This window comes from Phoca vitulina, unplaced genomic scaffold (genome assembly GCF_004348235.1).
Source record: "Phoca vitulina isolate PV1807 unplaced genomic scaffold, GSC_HSeal_1.0 scaffold2, whole genome shotgun sequence".
Classification (NCBI taxonomy): Eukaryota; Metazoa; Chordata; class Mammalia; order Carnivora; family Phocidae; genus Phoca; species Phoca vitulina.
This window is the reverse complement of record NW_022589705.1, coordinates 3,109,366-3,127,401: the sequence shown is the minus strand read 5'-3', so window position 1 is coordinate 3,127,401 and position 18,036 is coordinate 3,109,366. Positions and strand designations below refer to the sequence as shown.

Here is an 18,036-nt window from a genome sequence, read left to right as displayed (position 1 = left end):
GGCAGTTAGTTAATCAACAGCAGTGATTCTGGTGCTTAGGGCAGAGGTGAGGAGCAAAAGAACATGCCCCCTCTTTGGGCCAAGGGATTGCCCTCTTTTCTCACCTGGGCTCTGCTGAAGCTCCCACACATCTGTAGTCTCTTTACAACTTTGGGCAGCCATCCTTGAGGCCCCAGAGGTGAGTCCCCTGGGAAGAACAACTGAATTTTCCTCCCACCTTTTGTCTTTCTCCCAGATACGACGTAACATTGCCTGGTCCAGAATTTTAACTCCTTTGAAATGTGGCTTGTACCGCTAGCACCTTGGGTTTATAAAAGAAGGGTAAAATTTCTGCCTTGTATTGTGACTATAAAAACCCTTAACCTAATTTTCCAGCTGAGCCAATTTCAAATTAAATAACTTCGTGTCAGGAACATCTGGACAAGACTCTGATTCTGTGATAAATCAGCAGCTGCTGTGGGCGAAAGGTCACTCTAATTCCAGATTCTCTGCCTAGAAAACACTGAGGCAATAAATAAAATTACTACACAGATTCTGTAAAAGCCACAGGGGTTCACACAGGAGAGAGAGCGGAGGCAAGCAGGATGGTCTTGAGTGGCAAAGTTGGCAGGCCCTGTGAAGTTGCTGTTAGCCTGAATGAGTTGATGGCAGTACAAACCAGAGGGGACTGGTCAGTCTCTGTGCCCCCTCACTGCACAGTCCAGTACATCACTGCAATCCCCAAAACAGATCCCATAGGTTGTATAGGTAAAAAATTGATAGGGGAGGTGGCAGGGAAGAGGGTAAACATCACAGACTACCTGACAAAACTTCATAAAATCCTATTGCAACATCTCTGCCTATGCCCAAGAGTCCCTTTATGGGCCTTTGCCACTTCATCTTTCTTGTCTCTCCGGTTCTCCTGCTCAAGGCCAGCCTTTCCATCTTCCTTTCCTCCGGGTAATGACCAACCCCCGCCCCAGCACCATCCCAGGCTCCTCTCCAACCTTTTTTTTTTTTTTTTTAAGATTTTATTTATTTGAGAGGGGAGGGAGAGAATCTCAAGCAGACTCCATGCTGAGTGCGGGCCCAATTTGACACTTGACTCAGCGCTCCATGCTGGCTCCATCTTGTGACCCTGAGATCATGACCTGAGCCAAAACCAAAAGTCAGATGTTTAACCGACTGAGCCACCCAGGTGCCCCTCTCCATCCATTTCTTATACAGAGCCTTGTCCTTATCACAACTTCTCAGCTTCTGATCAGCAACTCCACACGCATGGCTCCACTCAACAGGATAAAGACTCTTCTAGGGTCCCCTTGTCTTAGATGGCCGGGGCGGTGGGGGGTTGGTGGGTTTATCACTAGCAAAACATTTTCCTAGTCATAAACCATTTTTCCCTGACACACAGGTAAATTATTTAAGACTGTGTCTAGCACATAAAACTGTACAAAAAACTGTAGCTTCTAGCACACTCCCATTAAATAATGTTATTTATTTATTTTTTTTAAAGATTTTATTTATTTATTTGACAGAGAGAGACACAGCGAGAGAAGGAACACAAGCAGGGGGAGTGGGAGAGGGAGAAGCAGGCTCCCCGCAGAGCAGGGAGCCCGATGCAGGACTCAATCCCAGGACCCCGGGATCATGACCTGAGCCGAAGGCAGCTGCCTAACCGACTGAGCCACCCAGGCGCCCAAATAATGTTATTTTAAAGGGCAAAAAAAAAGCTCTGATATTCATATATCTGTTCTCTTTAAACTTGAAATTTCCATCAATAGACACTGTTGATTTTCAATTTTAAGGACTTCAATCCTTTGTGGTTCCCAAACTTTGGTGTTCAAAATAACCTAGTGAGGGCCTCACAATGGCTCCTGCACGATTCTAATTCTATAGATTTGGTCAGGGGCCCAGGAATCTGTATTTTAACAGACTCTGCCTATGACTCAAATGTAAGTGGTCTATGGCTCACCTTTGAGAATACTGTCCCAGGACTCCAATTTCTTCCTACTATCAATACACTCCTTCCTCTCATCCCTACTGCCAGATCAATTTTCTTGAAGCCCTGTTCCAATCATTTCCATGCCCTGTGTGCCATTCCTTATCACTATGCCCTGCCCTAGCCACCCAAATCTCTCTCTGAGTCTTACCTGAATTTTCCCAAATCACTCAACCACCCTCCCTACTCCTTCAACTCCCTACAATGAATACTGAAAATAGTAGCCTCAGATGCCACAGAGGCATCCTTTAGTAATAAAATCCAGAACTTCTCCTCTGCTCAAAACTCTCCAATGGCTTTCCATCTTGCTCACAGGGAAAGTCTTTATAATTACTCCCAACGCCCCTGAGATCTGACCCCAGTCATCTCTCTGACCTCATTTCTTACCACTCTTTCTCCTTCACTCTGTCCCAGCCACAAAGACCATGTCAAGACTGCTATGTTTTCTGTTCCTTCTTTCTCCATGAACATGGGGGTGGGCTTTGCCAACAAGAATGAAATTCTTGGGTGTGGAGCATCAGGTGAGTGTCTGAGAAAGCCATGTCAAGTCAAAGCCTCACCCCAGACACAGTTGCCCTGATGGCTCTGGCTGAGTTTCTTCACTGCCCTTCCTGGACTGTGAGCTTTCTAGCACTGTTACCCTCACCCCAATCTTTTGTCCACCATTATCCTCCTCTTCTCAGCTTATGCACAACATAAGAGCTCACTAAATGTTTGTTGAAGAAGTAATGATTTTATTGCTATATAAAGAGACTGCCTTTGTCTGTCTACCCTTGATAGATATAGAATCTGTCTACACATGGACCAATTGTTTTTGTCCTGTCCTTTGGACTCCAGCTTTTGTTTTCATGCCTTAGGGCCCATCAGGCTCCAGAAGTCAGAGAAAGGGAGTGTGAACTGGATTAGCACAAGCCCATTCCAACTAAAATAGGAAATACAGATGGAAACAAGTTTCCTTTTGATAAGTGGGTAGCAGCATCCCACTTTTCATAGAATCATTGAATAGCATCCTTAAAATGGTATCCAGGTTTATTTTTTTTACTGATGCATAATTTCCTGGCAAATGGTTGACCAGCCTCTGCTCAGACCTCCCCTCCTTCTAAAGCAGCCCTTTGGCAGCTTGAATTAGTTTTTAAGATACCCCTTATACTAACTCAGATCTACTTCCTGCCACTCAGGGTTCTAGTCCTACTGTCTAAAATTATACATTTCTTTGATTATGTAACAGACCCTTTGCATAGGTGTTAGCACATACTAAATACTCAAATAATGATATTTTTTCCCCACATGGTGGTCTCCACTCTCATAATCATTAAATAAAACTATCATTTCTCTGTGGGAAGGTAATTAATAAAATAATTTCCTTTTAATAAGAGCCTTTTCTAATTCTGGATCCTACCATTTGGAGACTACTGAATGTGGCTCAAAGGATAACAGCCATCACCAGTTTATTTCCACTACACCAACATGGTACCCCTTTTCCTCTAGGTGACAAGAATGTCCCTCTGTCTGGTGAAAAGGCCAGAGTACTTTGTTGAGGTGGTAGTTATGGGTTCCCAGGATAACTTTAAGGGACTCAGCACTAACCAGAGTATGTCTGCCCTAACTGTAGGAGTTTAAGAATCAGCTATTATTAAGACTTACCCCCTCACCTGTTCAAGTTGTGCATTTGGATTTCACTGACTTTCTGGTTCCAATGATATTAACCAAGTTTTGACTAAGCTTCCCCCCTCTTTTGGTATCAGATGAACAACGACCATAGCCTTGCTAGGTTTCAGTGTATTCTGCTGTAGTCTGGCCCTTGAAACCTTTACTCCTAGATGACACTGAGTAGCAGCTATTTAATTTCAAATAGAAATATTTGTTGGATTGAAGATATAAGGAGCAGGAGAAAATCACTGGTCTCTACAGCAGTTTTTTCTCATGGGGATATTTGGCCTATCATCAGATATATGTCAGGCCCAGACTCTGCTGCTGTGTTTCAATGTTCTTAAAGACATTGTTGTCTGCATCACTGTATCATGAAGGACACTTTTCCATACAATGTACAGAGTAACATTTCTTAGGGCAGAGGAAGAGAGATGCCCCACTTGAACAGTTGGTTTGTTCTTGTCTTACAGACACTGTCATTCCTGTAATCAAGTATCTTTCCCTCTTTTTTTTTTTTCTGGTTTCTAGGAAGCTTAGAGTCTGATTTGCAGTAAACCTGTAATATATATACAGGGTCTTATGGCCTTCATGTTCTATATCAATCATTTTCTATGTTAATCATTAATCATCTTAATGTTCAAGGTCTATTCTTCCTTTACATTACTTTTTTTTCACTTTAAAAAACACCTTTGTGCTATGTGTGTGTCTCTCTCTCTCTCTCTCTTTTTTTTTTTTTTTTGGTAATCTTCCTAAAGTTCTTTGAGAAAAGGGCAGAGTTAAAGTAAATAATAATCCTTTGCCATAACAGGTGTTCCCACTAGGCTCATCACAACACCAGCCACTATCTGCAGAGAATCCAAAAAAAATCCAAGGGCCTAGAAATGCAGGACTTCCCTTACTGAGGGAACAAAGAAATAAGACCAAAGCACTTATGCAGACTGTAGCTAACAAGTGGTACTAATGCCCAGAAGCCCACCCTGAAAGAAGCCTGAGAAATGCAGATAGATTTCCCAGGGACACAACTACTTAAGACAAACTTAGTCATCGGTAAGACAAGTCTCACCCCTGTATGAGTGTTTTCATCCTGTGGATGCAGCTAGAAGCTCAGCTGGTCCCAACTGGTACAGCTGTCTGCAGCTGGGGACTTGAGTACCCCATAAGCCAGCAGCTGCGGAGAGAGAGGCACTGTAGTTTGACTCTCTCTGCTCAGAAATGCCATCAGCTTTACACACCTCTTTGCCAGAGGAAGGTCCCCACACACCGTGAGTTCATTCATTCATTCATTGGCTTCCCACCATGAGTCAGGCATTGTGATAGAAGTATAAGGAATACAAACATGGGCGAGGCACAGACTTCAAGGAAAGGTCTACAAAATAAGCCTGGTATATAAATAGCCCTAATATAAGGTGAAAAGTGTTAAGCACCAAGAAGAAGCATAGGTAAACTGATATGGGAGTTGAGAAGAGGAAGAGTTCCTTTTAGCTAAAAGATCAGAGAGACTTTCAAAGAGTTTGAACTGTATCCAGAAGTGAGCACTGCAGGCAGAGAGAACTATAAGAGCAAAGATATAGAAGTGGTTCAGTGCAGGATATGTTTGGAGAACAATAATTAGGTCAGTCTGACTGGGGGGAAGTTGAGTGAAGGTAAGAGGTAGTGGGACATGAGGCTGAAGTGGCATTAATAGTGAGATTGTAGGGGCACCTGGGTTGCTCATTCAGTCAAGCGTCTGCCTTCTGCTCAGGTCATGATCCCAGGGTCCTGGGATCGAGCCCCACATCGGGCTCCCTGCTCAGCAGCGAGTCTGCTTCTCCCTTTCCCTCTGTGATCTCTCTTGTTCTCACTCTCTCTCAAGTAAATAAATAAAATCTTTTAAAAAAAATAGTGAGATTATAATTTATGGGAATTGATCCCCTAACAATGGCTAGACACCAGAGATGGAAATTCTAACAAGGGAACTGCCAGAATATTCTCAGCAAGAGATGACACCAGGAAAAAAATGCTAGATATTTCAGAAGTAGTGTGGACAAAGTAAGTCACTGTCAAAAAGACAGACGTTCTCAGTCTCTGTGTTATGCTACCTCCTCCCCATCTCTTCCACACCAATATAATCTTTCACACAAAGTCATAAGAAATTCCCACTGCTTGCAATCACCAGTGAAGCTAGTTGTTCCCAGCCTGCCAAACGTTATTCCTTGGGAGGGATGGAAATGCCCAAAGTAAACTGGAAAGTCAAGGCAATTTGCAGGGAATATGTTGGAAAAGCAAATCTAAAGAGTTCAGACCCATTTTTATTACTTTTTGATTTAAGTAGTTAATTACTTCAATTATTTACTTCTTTACAGGGAGAGGTTGAGTGCTTGAAAGCAGGCTCTCCACCATTGCTGACCCAAATGTAACAGCAGCGCTGAGATGAATGAGCCTTTGGACTCCTGTAAAAGGTCTGCTACCATTGGACTTGAGAAGGGGCTGATCCCTTTCTTTCCAAGAGTTAATAGCCAAGTTGATTCTGGATTCCTCTCTTGATCACATCACTGTTCTTTAGGACCAGGGACTCTTGGGTATAACTGGAGCTTCAGATCCTCAGAAAAGCAATTTAAATCTGAGTGGCATCCCACAACAACTGTGATTACCTCATGACTACGGTTGATCCAGATTCCCGAGCTTTAGCCAGCCCCACCCACAGCCTCATTTCCTGCCATGCCTCCACCTTGTTGCCACGTTATTCAGAATAACTTCCCCAAGCATCTGCTGTTTCTTGTGTCTGTGCATTCACACACATCATTCTTCCTGTGTGGAAGGCACCTTCCTGCCCTTCCCAACTTGCTGAGTCCTCCTTGCCCTTCGAGTTCAGCTCATTTGTTCCTTACTTGAGTAGCCATCTTTGATCTCCTATCTCATTTGTGCCTATCCTCTGTGATACCAAGTCACCCAGGTTTACCTCTAATGTAGCACTTCATTCAATTCTTAAATTGACACCAGGTACTAGGCTGGATCCTGCATATATCAGAAGTAATGAGAGAGAAAGACTCTGCCAGTGTAAATATATGGGGAGAACAACCTACTAATAAGTGGTGACAGGGCAGAACAGTGAGCAGTACTCTAATTGTTGGCTTTTTTTCCTGATTCTCCTGCTGTACTGTGAGTTCCTTGAAGGCAAGGAATTAGTTCAGTAATCTCTTATTTATCAGGTGCTTAATAAATATTGAAAGAACAAATGGAAGTTGACTATTAATGAGGAAGACTCCAGTCTTCAGGACTCAACCACTCTAGACATCAGGTCTTGAAATTACAGGGAGATGAGCAGTTGTCTCACTCATTTAGCATCATGTTGGAGTCACTTGGGATTGTAAGGGGCTTTAAAGGGAATCTGACTATTCACCTGGGTTGCACAGAATAATCCCAGTTGACACCTGTTGTTCCGGCATCCTGTCTGGGTTAGTATTTATTCCAGATTTTTTTTCAATGACACTTAGTTATTTTATTAAAGTAAGCTAGGATGAGTTTGGTAGACTTTCACTTCTTATTCCTAGATTTTTCTCATTTAGTAATATGTGAGAAACATAGTTAAAAAACAGAGTTCTGACCTTAATACATATTAAAATCTAAAAGACACTAGTGATGACCTATCTCTCTTTTCCTGAGCCTCCTTGGTACAATGTAACTAACACTCCCTTTTCCTAGGACAGCATACAAGGTGTTTGTTGATAGACCCCAGTGCCCTTTGCCATGACTTAAGAGATGCTCAAGACTACTAGAAAATGACAGAAAGTCATCTTGAGTGAGGTCAGTAGAAACATGGGAAATTATTAAGTAGGTGAACCTGAAATATGTGCAAGAAATATAGGCCTTACAGTCTTGTCATGGAGTAGAGAGAGCAGTCTGAGTTCTCTTGTTATAGTGGTTTTGTTATTTACAGTATGGCAGTAGTCTACAACTATTTTTATTGTTTGGCAATACTTTCTTATTTTGTACTAAATCCATCAGTAGCAGTTAAGTTAAAAAATGGAAGTGCAAGTTTAATAAAATATTAAAACTGAATTTGTTTCTCAAGAAAATTGATGATAAAATACTTGCAAAACAGTTTGTAAACATTTACCATAGGGGATGGCAACCCATGAAAACCAGAAAACACAAATCTGCTTAAGAAGCACCAGCATCTACCTTGGAAGTCTGTTGTTATTTTAAGACTGTACCCAAAGATGACAATTTAACATTGATTTACAAGTGAAATTATACAGCACTCTGGGAGAGAGCTAAGTGAGATCAATATAGACATTATAATCTGCACTTGCAACTAAGTCAGACCCAAGCAAAGTACAGTCAGCCAACAGAGCAGGTGAGAATAATGCAGTCACTCCCACTCTAGTTTTATGTGTAGGATTTCCACTCTTTGCTTAGCGTTTCTTTTCTTTTTTAAAAAATTTTTTATTTAAATTTAATTAGCCAACATATAGTACATCATTAGTTTCAGATGTAGAATTCAATAATTCATCAGTTGCATATAACACCCAGTGCCCATCACATCATGTGCCCTCCTTAATGCCTGTCACCCAATTACCACATCCCCCCACCCACCTCCCCTCCAGCAACCCTCAGTTTGTTTCCTGTAGTTAAGAGTCTCTCATCCTTGGCGTTTCTTGCATAGTAAATATTGTCTCCCAGACATTTAGATCGAGCAAGGGTGCTGTGATATTGTGATTTATAATAAGAAATACGTATTTGATCTTTGTCTCTTCTCCAGGCATGTAGCTCCTAAAACCCTTGGAATTCCCTGTGAAGAGAGCAATAAAAGTGTCTTTTGTTATGTTAATGAGTGACCTTTGGAAAGCACCTAAGGATGGGAGCAGGTTGCCCCTAGAGCCAACTATGTGATTAGAGGGTTGGAACTTTCAGTCCCTCTGACCTCTGGGGGAGTGGAGAGGAGCTAGAGATGGAGTTCAACCACCGAGAGCCAATGGATTTAATCAATCATGCTTCTGTAATGAAACCTCCATAAAAACTGCAAAGGACAGGGTTTGGAAGAGCTTCAGGACTGGTGAATATGTGGAGGTACTGGGAGAGTGGTGCCCAGAGAGAGAGCATGGAAGCCCATGCCCCTTCCCTCATATCTTGTTCTATGTATCTTTTCCATCTTCCTGAGTTATATCCCTTTTATAATAAACCAAGAATCTTGTGAGTAAAATGTGTCTCTGAGTTCTGTGAGTCGCTCTAGTAGATTAATCAAACATAAGGAGGGGTCCTTGGAACCTCCACTTTGTAACTGGTGGGTCAGAAGCACAAATGATAAGTCTACAAGACAGAAGCAGTCTTGTAGAACTGATCCCTTAACCTGTGGAATCTGATGCTACCTCCAGGCAGACAGTGTGACAGTTGAGTTGAATTGTAGGATATCCTGCTGGTGTTGGAAAATTGGCTGGTGTAGGGAAAAACTCTCACACACCAAAAAGAGTACCAGAACTCTAAGTGCCAATATAAAAAAAAAAATCTTAACTATTAGTGAGAATTTAAAAGATAAATAACAATTATTTAATAATAAAAGGATAAATATTTAGTGATAAGTAATAAGTAATTCACTATGTTTCTTCACCTGTAACACAGGAATAATAATAGGCATCTATCTTATTAGCATTTTTATGAGGTTTTAATGAGGTAAGCATTGAGAAGAGTCCCTGGAACCTGGTAAGCAGTCAGGTTTGTATTTGTTCTTCTAGTTGCTATTGTTACAATTATTATTGTTATTTAACATATGTTTACTGAACTATCTGTGCCAAGTCCTACAAATTTTTGTGCCAACAGATTTTAGGATGATGACTAAGATTCCATGAAGAGACAGTCTTTTCCCATTGGATATTATTTCCTGCTTTGTTGAAGATTAGTTGACCATATAGTTGTGGGTTCATTTTTGGGTTTTCTGTTCTGTTCCATTGATCTATGTGTCTATTTTTGTGCTAGTACCATGCTATTCTGTTTACTACAGCTTTGTAATATAACTTGAAGTACGGAGTTGTGATGTCTCCAGCTTTGCTTTTCATTTTTAAGGTTGCTTTGGTTATTTGGAGTCTTTTGTGGTTCCATACAAATTTTAGGATTGTTTGCTCTAGCTCTGTGAAAAATGCTGGTGGTATTTTGATGGGATTGCATTAAATGTAGATTGCTTTGTGTAGTATAGACATTTCAACAATATTTGTTCTTCCAACCCATGAGCATGGAATGTCTTTCTATTTCTTTGTGTCATCTTCAATTTCTTTCATCAGTTTTTTATGGTTTTTAGAGTACAGATCTTTCACCTCTTTGGTTAGGTTTATTCCTAGGAATCTTACTGTTTTTGGTGCAATTGTAAATGGGACTGTTGCCTTAATTTCTCTTTCTGCTGCTTCATAATTGGTGTATAGAGATGCAACAGATTTCTGTATGTTGATTTTGTATACTACAACTTTACTGAATTCTTTTATCAGTCCTAGCAGATTTTTTTTTTTTTTGGTAGAGTCTTTTGGGTTTTCTATATAGAGTATCATTTCATCTGCAAGAAAGACTATCCAATGGGCAAAAGACAGTCTCTTCAACAAATGGTGTTGGGAAACCTGGACAGTAACATGCAGAAGAATGAAACTCAACCACTTTCTTACACCACACACAAAAAATAAATTCAAAATTGATTAAAGACCTAAATGTGAGTCCTGAAACCATAAAACTCCTAGAAGAGAACACAGGCAGTAATTTCTTTGACATCAGCTGTAGCAACATCTTTCTAGATATGTCTCCAGAGGGAAGGGAAACAAGCAAAAATAAACTATTGGGACTACATCAAAATAAAAAGGTTCTGCACAGTGAAGGAAACAATGAACAAAACTAAAAGGCAACCTTCAGAATGGGGGAAGGTATTTGCGAATGACATATCTGATAAAGGGATAGTATCTAAAATATATAAAGAACTTCTAAAACTCACCTCAAAAATTAATAATCCAATTAAAAAATGGGCAGAAGAAGATGAGCTGGTGGTCGCTTAGCAGAGGCTTGAGGCGAGACGTTAGGAAAGCCGGAGATAAAAAAGCAGTTAACAGCAAAATGGTGGAAGCAGATAGACCTGGGAAGCTGTTTATAGGAGGCCTCAATATGAAAAGACTCTTGAAGCAGTATTTGGGAAATATGGTTTCCTGATCCTTTTGATGAAGGATCAGGAAACAAACAAGTCCAGAGGCTTTGCTTTTATTACATTTGAGAGCCCTGCTGATGCTAAAGATGCTGCCAAAGATATGAATGGGAAGTCTTTGGATGGAAAAGCAATTCAAGTGGAGCAAGCCAACAAACCCTCTTTTGAAAGTGGTGGAAGACGGAAGCCACCACCTCATCCAAGAAACAGAGGCCATCCAAGAAGTGTGAGATGTGGAAGAGGAGGAAGTGGAGGAGCAAGGGGGTGTTCCTCATGTGGAGGACACTTGGATGATGGAGAATATACTCTTCACCTCAACATGAGTTCTTCCAGGGGGCCCTTTCCAGTTAAAAGAGGCCCATCTTCAAGAAATGGAAGTCCTCCTCCTAAAAGATCTGCTCCTTCTGCTCCCGGGCGTAGCAATAGAGGGATTGGAAGAAGAGGGCCACCATCAGGTGGGAGAGAAAATTATAGAGGTCCTTCACGCAAAGAGCGTGTCTTCCCGGAGAGATGACTATATTTCAGCAAGAGATGATGGTTACAATACCAAAGATAGTTATTCGAGCAGAGATTATCCAAGTTCCCAAGACACCAAGGATTATGCTCTGCCATCTAGAGACTATGCATACTGTTACTATGGCCATTCGAGTTCTCGGGATGAACATTACTCTAGAGGGTATAGTGATTGTGATGGCTACGGTGGTGGTCGTGATAGAGATTATTCTGAACATTCAAGTGGAGGCTCTTACAGAGAATCATATGAGTTATGGTAGCTCCCATGGTGCACAGCCAGCACGTGGGCCCCCTCTGAGTTATGGTGGAAGCAGTCGTTATGATGATTATAGCAGCACATGGGATGGATATGGTGGAGGTCGGGAAAGTTACTCAAACAGCCGGAGTGATCTCTACATAAGTCATGAGCGTGGTGGCAGACAAGAACGAGGGTTTCCACCCTCTATGGATAGGGCGTACCCTTCTCGTGAATCATATGGTAGCTCAAGTTGTGGGGCTTCCGGAGGAGGTCGTGGGGGAAACCTATCTGAAAGAGCAGGCCATAGCAGATATTAAAAATAAGTTCTGTACCAATTTTTTGTCAAAGAGGAAATTTAACTACTTTTTTTCTGTTACTTTAGTACTAATAAAAGAAAAATATTACTTTAATAGGGAAAGGCATATGTGAACTTGCCCTCCATGAATTTTTGGATAAGATGGATAAGATGAAAAAAAAAGTATTCAAAGTAATTTCATAATTGCTAATGTTAATTGATGAAAACTAGATAAGTCATTTGAATGTAATGTCTGCATTGTTAAAATTTTCAGAGTAAAAATTTCCATGAAATGGGAAAAAAAATGGGCAGAAGACATAAATAGACATTTTTCCAAAGAAGACATAAATGGCCAACTGGCACATGAAAAGATGCTCAACATCAGGAAATGCAAATCAAAACTACAATAAGATATCACCTCACACCTGTCAGAATGGCTAAAATCAACACAAGAAACAAGTGTTGGCAAGCATGTGGAGAAAGGGAAACCCTCTTGCAGCCACTCTGGAAAATAGTATGGAGGTTCCTCAAGAAGCTAAAAAAAGAACTACCCTATGATCCAGCTATTGCCCTACTAGGTATTTACCCAAAGAATACAAAAATGCTAATTCAAAACATGCACCCTGATGTTTATAGCAACATTATCTATAATAGCCAAATTATGAAAATAGCCCAAGTGTCCATCTACTGATGAATGGATAAGGAAGATGTGCTTGTATATGTATATGTATATGTATATATACAATGGAATATTACCCAGCCATAAAAAAGAATGAAATCTTGCCATTTGCAACAACATGGATGGAACTGGAGAGTATTATGCTAAGTGAAGTAAGTCAGTCAGAGAAAGACAAATACCATATGATTTCACTTATATGTGGAATTTAAGAAACAAAACAAATGAACAAAGGGGAAGAAAAGAGAGAGAGGCAAACCAAGAAACATACTCTTAACTACAGAGAACAAACTGATGGTTACCAGAGAGGAGGTGAATAGGGGGATGGGTCAAATAGGTGATGAGGATTAAGGAGTACACTTGTGATGAGCACGGGATATTGTATGGAAGTGCTGAACTACTATATTGTACACCTGAATCTAATATTATACTCTAAGTTAACTAACAGGAATTTAAATAAAAAACTTAAAAAAAAATACCACGAATAAAAGAAAAACCTATAAAGAAATGACTACAATATCCTCTGGCTATGTGGAAGGACCAGCCACATTTTCACCTTTCACAGTTTGTATAAGCCTGGGCTGAGCAGTGTGAATGGAAAAGCTCTGGGCCCTGCGAATGCTGCGGAACTAGGTTCTGTTTCTGGCTCAGCCACATACTAAGCTAAATCTACTCATCCAATAAAACAGAGATAACGGTACCCACTTTGCAAGATGATTAGGAGGGGATTACATCAGACCATAGTTGTAAAGAGGTCAACATAGTGCCCAGGAAATGTAGATGCAAAGACATTTAAAGTACTTCTGAACCCATGAAGTCCACTTGTCTCCCACCTAGACAAAACTAGTGTGGTCATTTTTGACAAGGTCAGGCTGTTGGCAGGAATAGCTGAGAGAACAGTAAGGACAAAGGTATAGTTCTTGATGGGCTCATGGTGGAGGCCATTCTAGGCAGATTTCTCCAGTCGCTGCAGCACCATGGGTTAAGGAGGAAGGAAAATATTGATGTTTTATTGAATTACTCCTATAGGTCAGATCATGTATCACCACTGTGATCTAAACAATGAGGCGGTGCAGGAGGAATGCACAGCTGAGACTGATGAGATAAGCCTTCCCCAGCTCTGACTTCTCCAAGACCCAGTAAATTGCTTCCTTTATTTAATTACAAATTAATTGAAAACACTCTCATGCTGATAAAACAATACCAGTCCTCGATTTGTTGATAATAGCCTAATCCTCCTGTAATAGTCCCATAGACACCATCACATGATTATGTCATCAATTTTACACTTGGAGGGTCTGGATAAACATGGCTGCCTGAGGTTCAAGAAAAGGATAAACAGAGAGAGGAGTGCTTTATGAAAGCCAACTTATAGGTAAGGTTGGTGTCAGATGGTTCTGGGTCAGTTCCCAGCTCTGCCAGTCACTAGCTAGGAGGCATTTTAGTGCCCTTGGACCTCTTGAAGATTAATAAATACATGAAAATGGCTAACACTGTGCTTGTCACAAAGTGCAGGATTCATTAATGTTAATTGTGTTCTTTTTTTTCCCTCTCTTCCTCTGTGCAGTTAGGGGAATGCATGATTTGTTTATCAGTCCAGAGGGTCATCTTAGTCCCGGGAGGTCAGAAGCTATGATACTCTCTCCAGCATCCAGATCCCCAGATCTGGTCTTCTGTATCCACCAGAGCAATTTGCAACCCATGGTCACTCCTTCCTGCTTGGTATATGCTTGCTTATGCCTGATCACCAGACTATCACACCTTTCCAGAGTAGGGAAAGGGTCCCGTTGTGTGAGGTGGGCACCAACACTACTGGCTAGCAAAGATCATGTACTGGGGAGACTGGTCATTCCTGGCTAAGGCAGCTAGAAAAATGTTACTGCAATTAAGGACAGGTACACATAATAGAAAGTGAAGCAACATCCCAAAGCACAGAACTCATTTTAAAAGAGCTAGTAAGAATGAGTTAATGTTAAAGCTCAAAGGACTCTGGAGGCTAGGCCCCATTGACTAGGACAAGATATATGGTCCTTTTTAAAATAAGACTCATCACTCCATTAAGACTATCGGAATAAGATTTTACCAGGAAAAGTAACTTACTTTCATACATTTTTATATAAAGCAGAAAGTGGGATGTTGTATCTTTATTATTTCAGTGGCTGAATCTTTGAAAATAGGGCAGAAGAAAATCAGACACTGGTTTTACCTATATTAAGAGAGAGGATGGGGCGCCTGGGTGGCTCAGTTGGTTAAGCGACTGCCTTCGGCTCAGGTCATGGTCCTGGAGTTCCGGGATCGAGTCCCACATCAGGCTCCCTGCTCGGCGGGGAGTCTGCTTCTCCCTCTGACCCTCCTCCCTCTCATGCTCTCTGTCTCTCGTTCTCTCTCTCTCAAATAAATAAAATCTTTAAAAAAAAAAAAAAAATTGGTTAAGAGAGAGGATGGACTGGCTTCTCACAGTTTTCATCTTCAAGAAAGAAAAAGGGACAGAACATGAGCATGTCCATAAAGCAGAGAGGGACATTTCTATGACACTAGTTCAGGAAACACAAAGGATTCATAGTTTCACAGTTCTCAGACCCCTTTCTACTCTCCTACAAACCCCCACAACTCCCAACCTCTGGAAGAAGGCCAAAGGGAGCAAGGAAGGTCTTCTTTTTCAAGATACAATTGCAATCCTTTTTAAGTGTTCATGTCATTTTTGCAGGAGTCTATTTTTTTTTTTTTTTTTTTTTGGAGAGAGAGAGAGCGCTGGAGGGGAGGGAAGTTCAGAGGGAGAGGGAGAGAGAATCTTAAGCAGGCTCATGCCCAGCTTGGATCCCACGTGGGCTAAATCTCACGACCCTCAGATCATGACCTGAGCTGAAATCAAGAGTTGGACGCTAAACCGACTTAGCCACCCAGGCGTTCCTACTTTTGGTATTGTCTAAAAGAAACCAAGCTCAGTTTAATGGATATGGTGTGGGAAGATGGACAGTATTTAAATAAAACCTAAGTCAAAATAAAAAGAGATATTAAAGCAGGAATGAAGGGACTTATGGAAACTGTATCGCATGAGGTCAGGAAGAATTACTTGCTCTCTCCTCTGCGGCGTGTGGCTTATACCCCTTCACTGTGCTTTCACATGGCATGTCTGACTTTCCTCTAGGCATGATTATGGGTCTAATTCTATGGCTAGAATTAGGTTATGGGTCATATTCATGTTGAATTTCCTTCACTCACTGAATGTCTGACACAGCAGAAAATCAGTAACTATTTGCTTTATGAAATAAACTAGAGAGAGAGGGAAAAAAAACATAGGAAAAGAAACAAAAGAACCAAAAATTCTTTCAATCATAAAAAAGTATGTTTGCTTCAAATTTAATCAGAAAATAAAAGCTGATTTTGCATGTATTATAAGAAAAGACATAATGTTTTTGGATCTGAAAGTAGATAAGTCAGCATCACCTCATACAACTATTTAAACTACACAAAGACATCACTGGAATCAGAGCCACAACGACTTGCACCATAGTGCAAACAACGGTTTCACCAAGGTTAAGGTAAAGTAAACTTCTGAAACTCAAAGCACCTTTAGGCCAAGCCTATCACCCTGAGTGACTAATTTGCTCTATTGAATCAGATCATCTAATTGGCGAGACCAAGATTAAATACTGATGGCAGATTCTGGCAATCCAGATGTCTGCTAGATCCCATCTTGCTAAAACCAGAGAAAGCATCAGATACATTTTTGATTTGTTTTGCTGATAATTTCAAATGTTTTAATGTATAGGAATGAATGATGGGACTCAGTCCAAAATTTCATTCTGACCAGCAAAAATAATGGGTTTATATCAAACAGAATGTGTTCAGCCACAAGTATCTTAATATCTGTGTATTGTTTAAGGAAGTACATTAGCTCACACAAATGAAAGAACAATGATAGGGCAGATTTCTGAGGTGGTTCACCCAATGGCTCAATGTGTCCTTCAGAATTCTGGGCGTTCTCTTCTGCTGAACCATTTATCGGCCATGTCAATTTCATCTTAAGTCAAGTTTCTTTCATGCCAATGGTATGGCAGCTGGTAGCAGTTGGGTCTACTTTCTTTTTTGCATCTAATGGCAGAGAGAAAGACCTCCATTGGCTTTCTTTTAAAACAGAAGAAAAAAAAATTTTACCAAACCTTCAGTAAATCCCCTCTCACATCTTATTGGCTAGAATTAGGTAATATGTTAATTTTTGAATCCATCACTGGCAAGAGGGATGGGATTTCTCTAAGACCGATCAGCTACATCCTTGAAGCTGAGGGTAGGAACTGCCTCTTCTGAGTCTTATGAACAGCATGGAAGAAGGGAAAGGCTTCAACTTAGGGATATGTTTTTTAGGAATAAAGAGAAGAGAGTGAGGAAAATGAATGTGGAGATGGCAAATGAGGCATAAAAGGCAGAGCTGTACCCATTACACATTCTGACAGAATGCCAAATGGTCAGGAGTTAAAATTGAATATCCAGCTAAAATCAAGGCTTAAGTCAATTGTTGCCATTATAAAACTGACTTTTGGGATAAGGATAAATTGAAAAAACTAAAAAATTTTTATTATAAAAAATTTTTATTTATAACATTGTTGGTTCATACCCACAAGATGAAGGGAGCATTATATTTGTTAGAAAGATAAGTGCAGAAGGATTGCCTCTCACTCTCCAAGTAGTGGAATGGAAGCAGGAGAAGTCTCCAAATTCTTGGAGTAGATGACAGAAAATTCAAAGCAACAAGATGATGGATGGTATAACTATCTCATGCATGGATCAGGGCTGTCACTAAGGCATCAAACACCAAATTGTCAGATACTTCTTGCTGACTAAACTGAAGAGCATCATCAAGCATTCTTTTATATATACTCTTGATGGCACAGGAGATGACACTGTCTGGAAAAATGTGGGCAAAAAAGTGATTTAGAGGAATCTGACTCAAAGTCATGGGTGGCAATTTATTTTGCTTATATGTTCCTTTTTATATACATAAGTGTGATTGTGATAAAACTTTATCTAAATTTCTCTAAAATTGATTTTAATAAGTATAAATAAACATTCTAAATGGTAAGAAAAAATGTTAGTAGTTAAATTTAAAAGTCTGACATTATAATATAAGAACAATCCATTCTTGGATGTGTTAACTATTAGAGGACTCCCATTTGTGATACTATATAGATACATGCTATTAACTAAGGTCAGTGGAAAAACAAAAATTTTTTTGGCAAGCTCATGTTAGAAAGATTTTCTATCTTTTTAATAGTAACTAAGATAAAAATTTACTTTTTTCATTATCTTTTGAACTTGGAGATTTGGTCAATGATTATGACATAGTTTTTTTTTTTACATTAATGTATAGTTGACATACAATGTTATATTAGTCTCAGGTGTACAGCATAGTTTGTCAGCAATTCTGTACATTACGTGATGCTCACCATAATAAGTGTAGTTCCCATCTGTCACCATACATTATTACAATATTACTGGCTACATTCCCCATGCTCTACTTTTCATCCCAGTGACTTAT

The 18,036-nt window shown here is 40.2% G+C and overlaps 1 pseudogene; it reads left to right on the top strand.

Annotated features, from left to right (window-relative positions):
* Positions 1-10,693: 10,693 nt before the first annotated feature.
* LOC116639320 lies at positions 10,694-11,846 on the top strand (annotated as a pseudogene).
* The last annotated feature ends 6,190 nt before the right edge of the window (positions 11,847-18,036 follow it).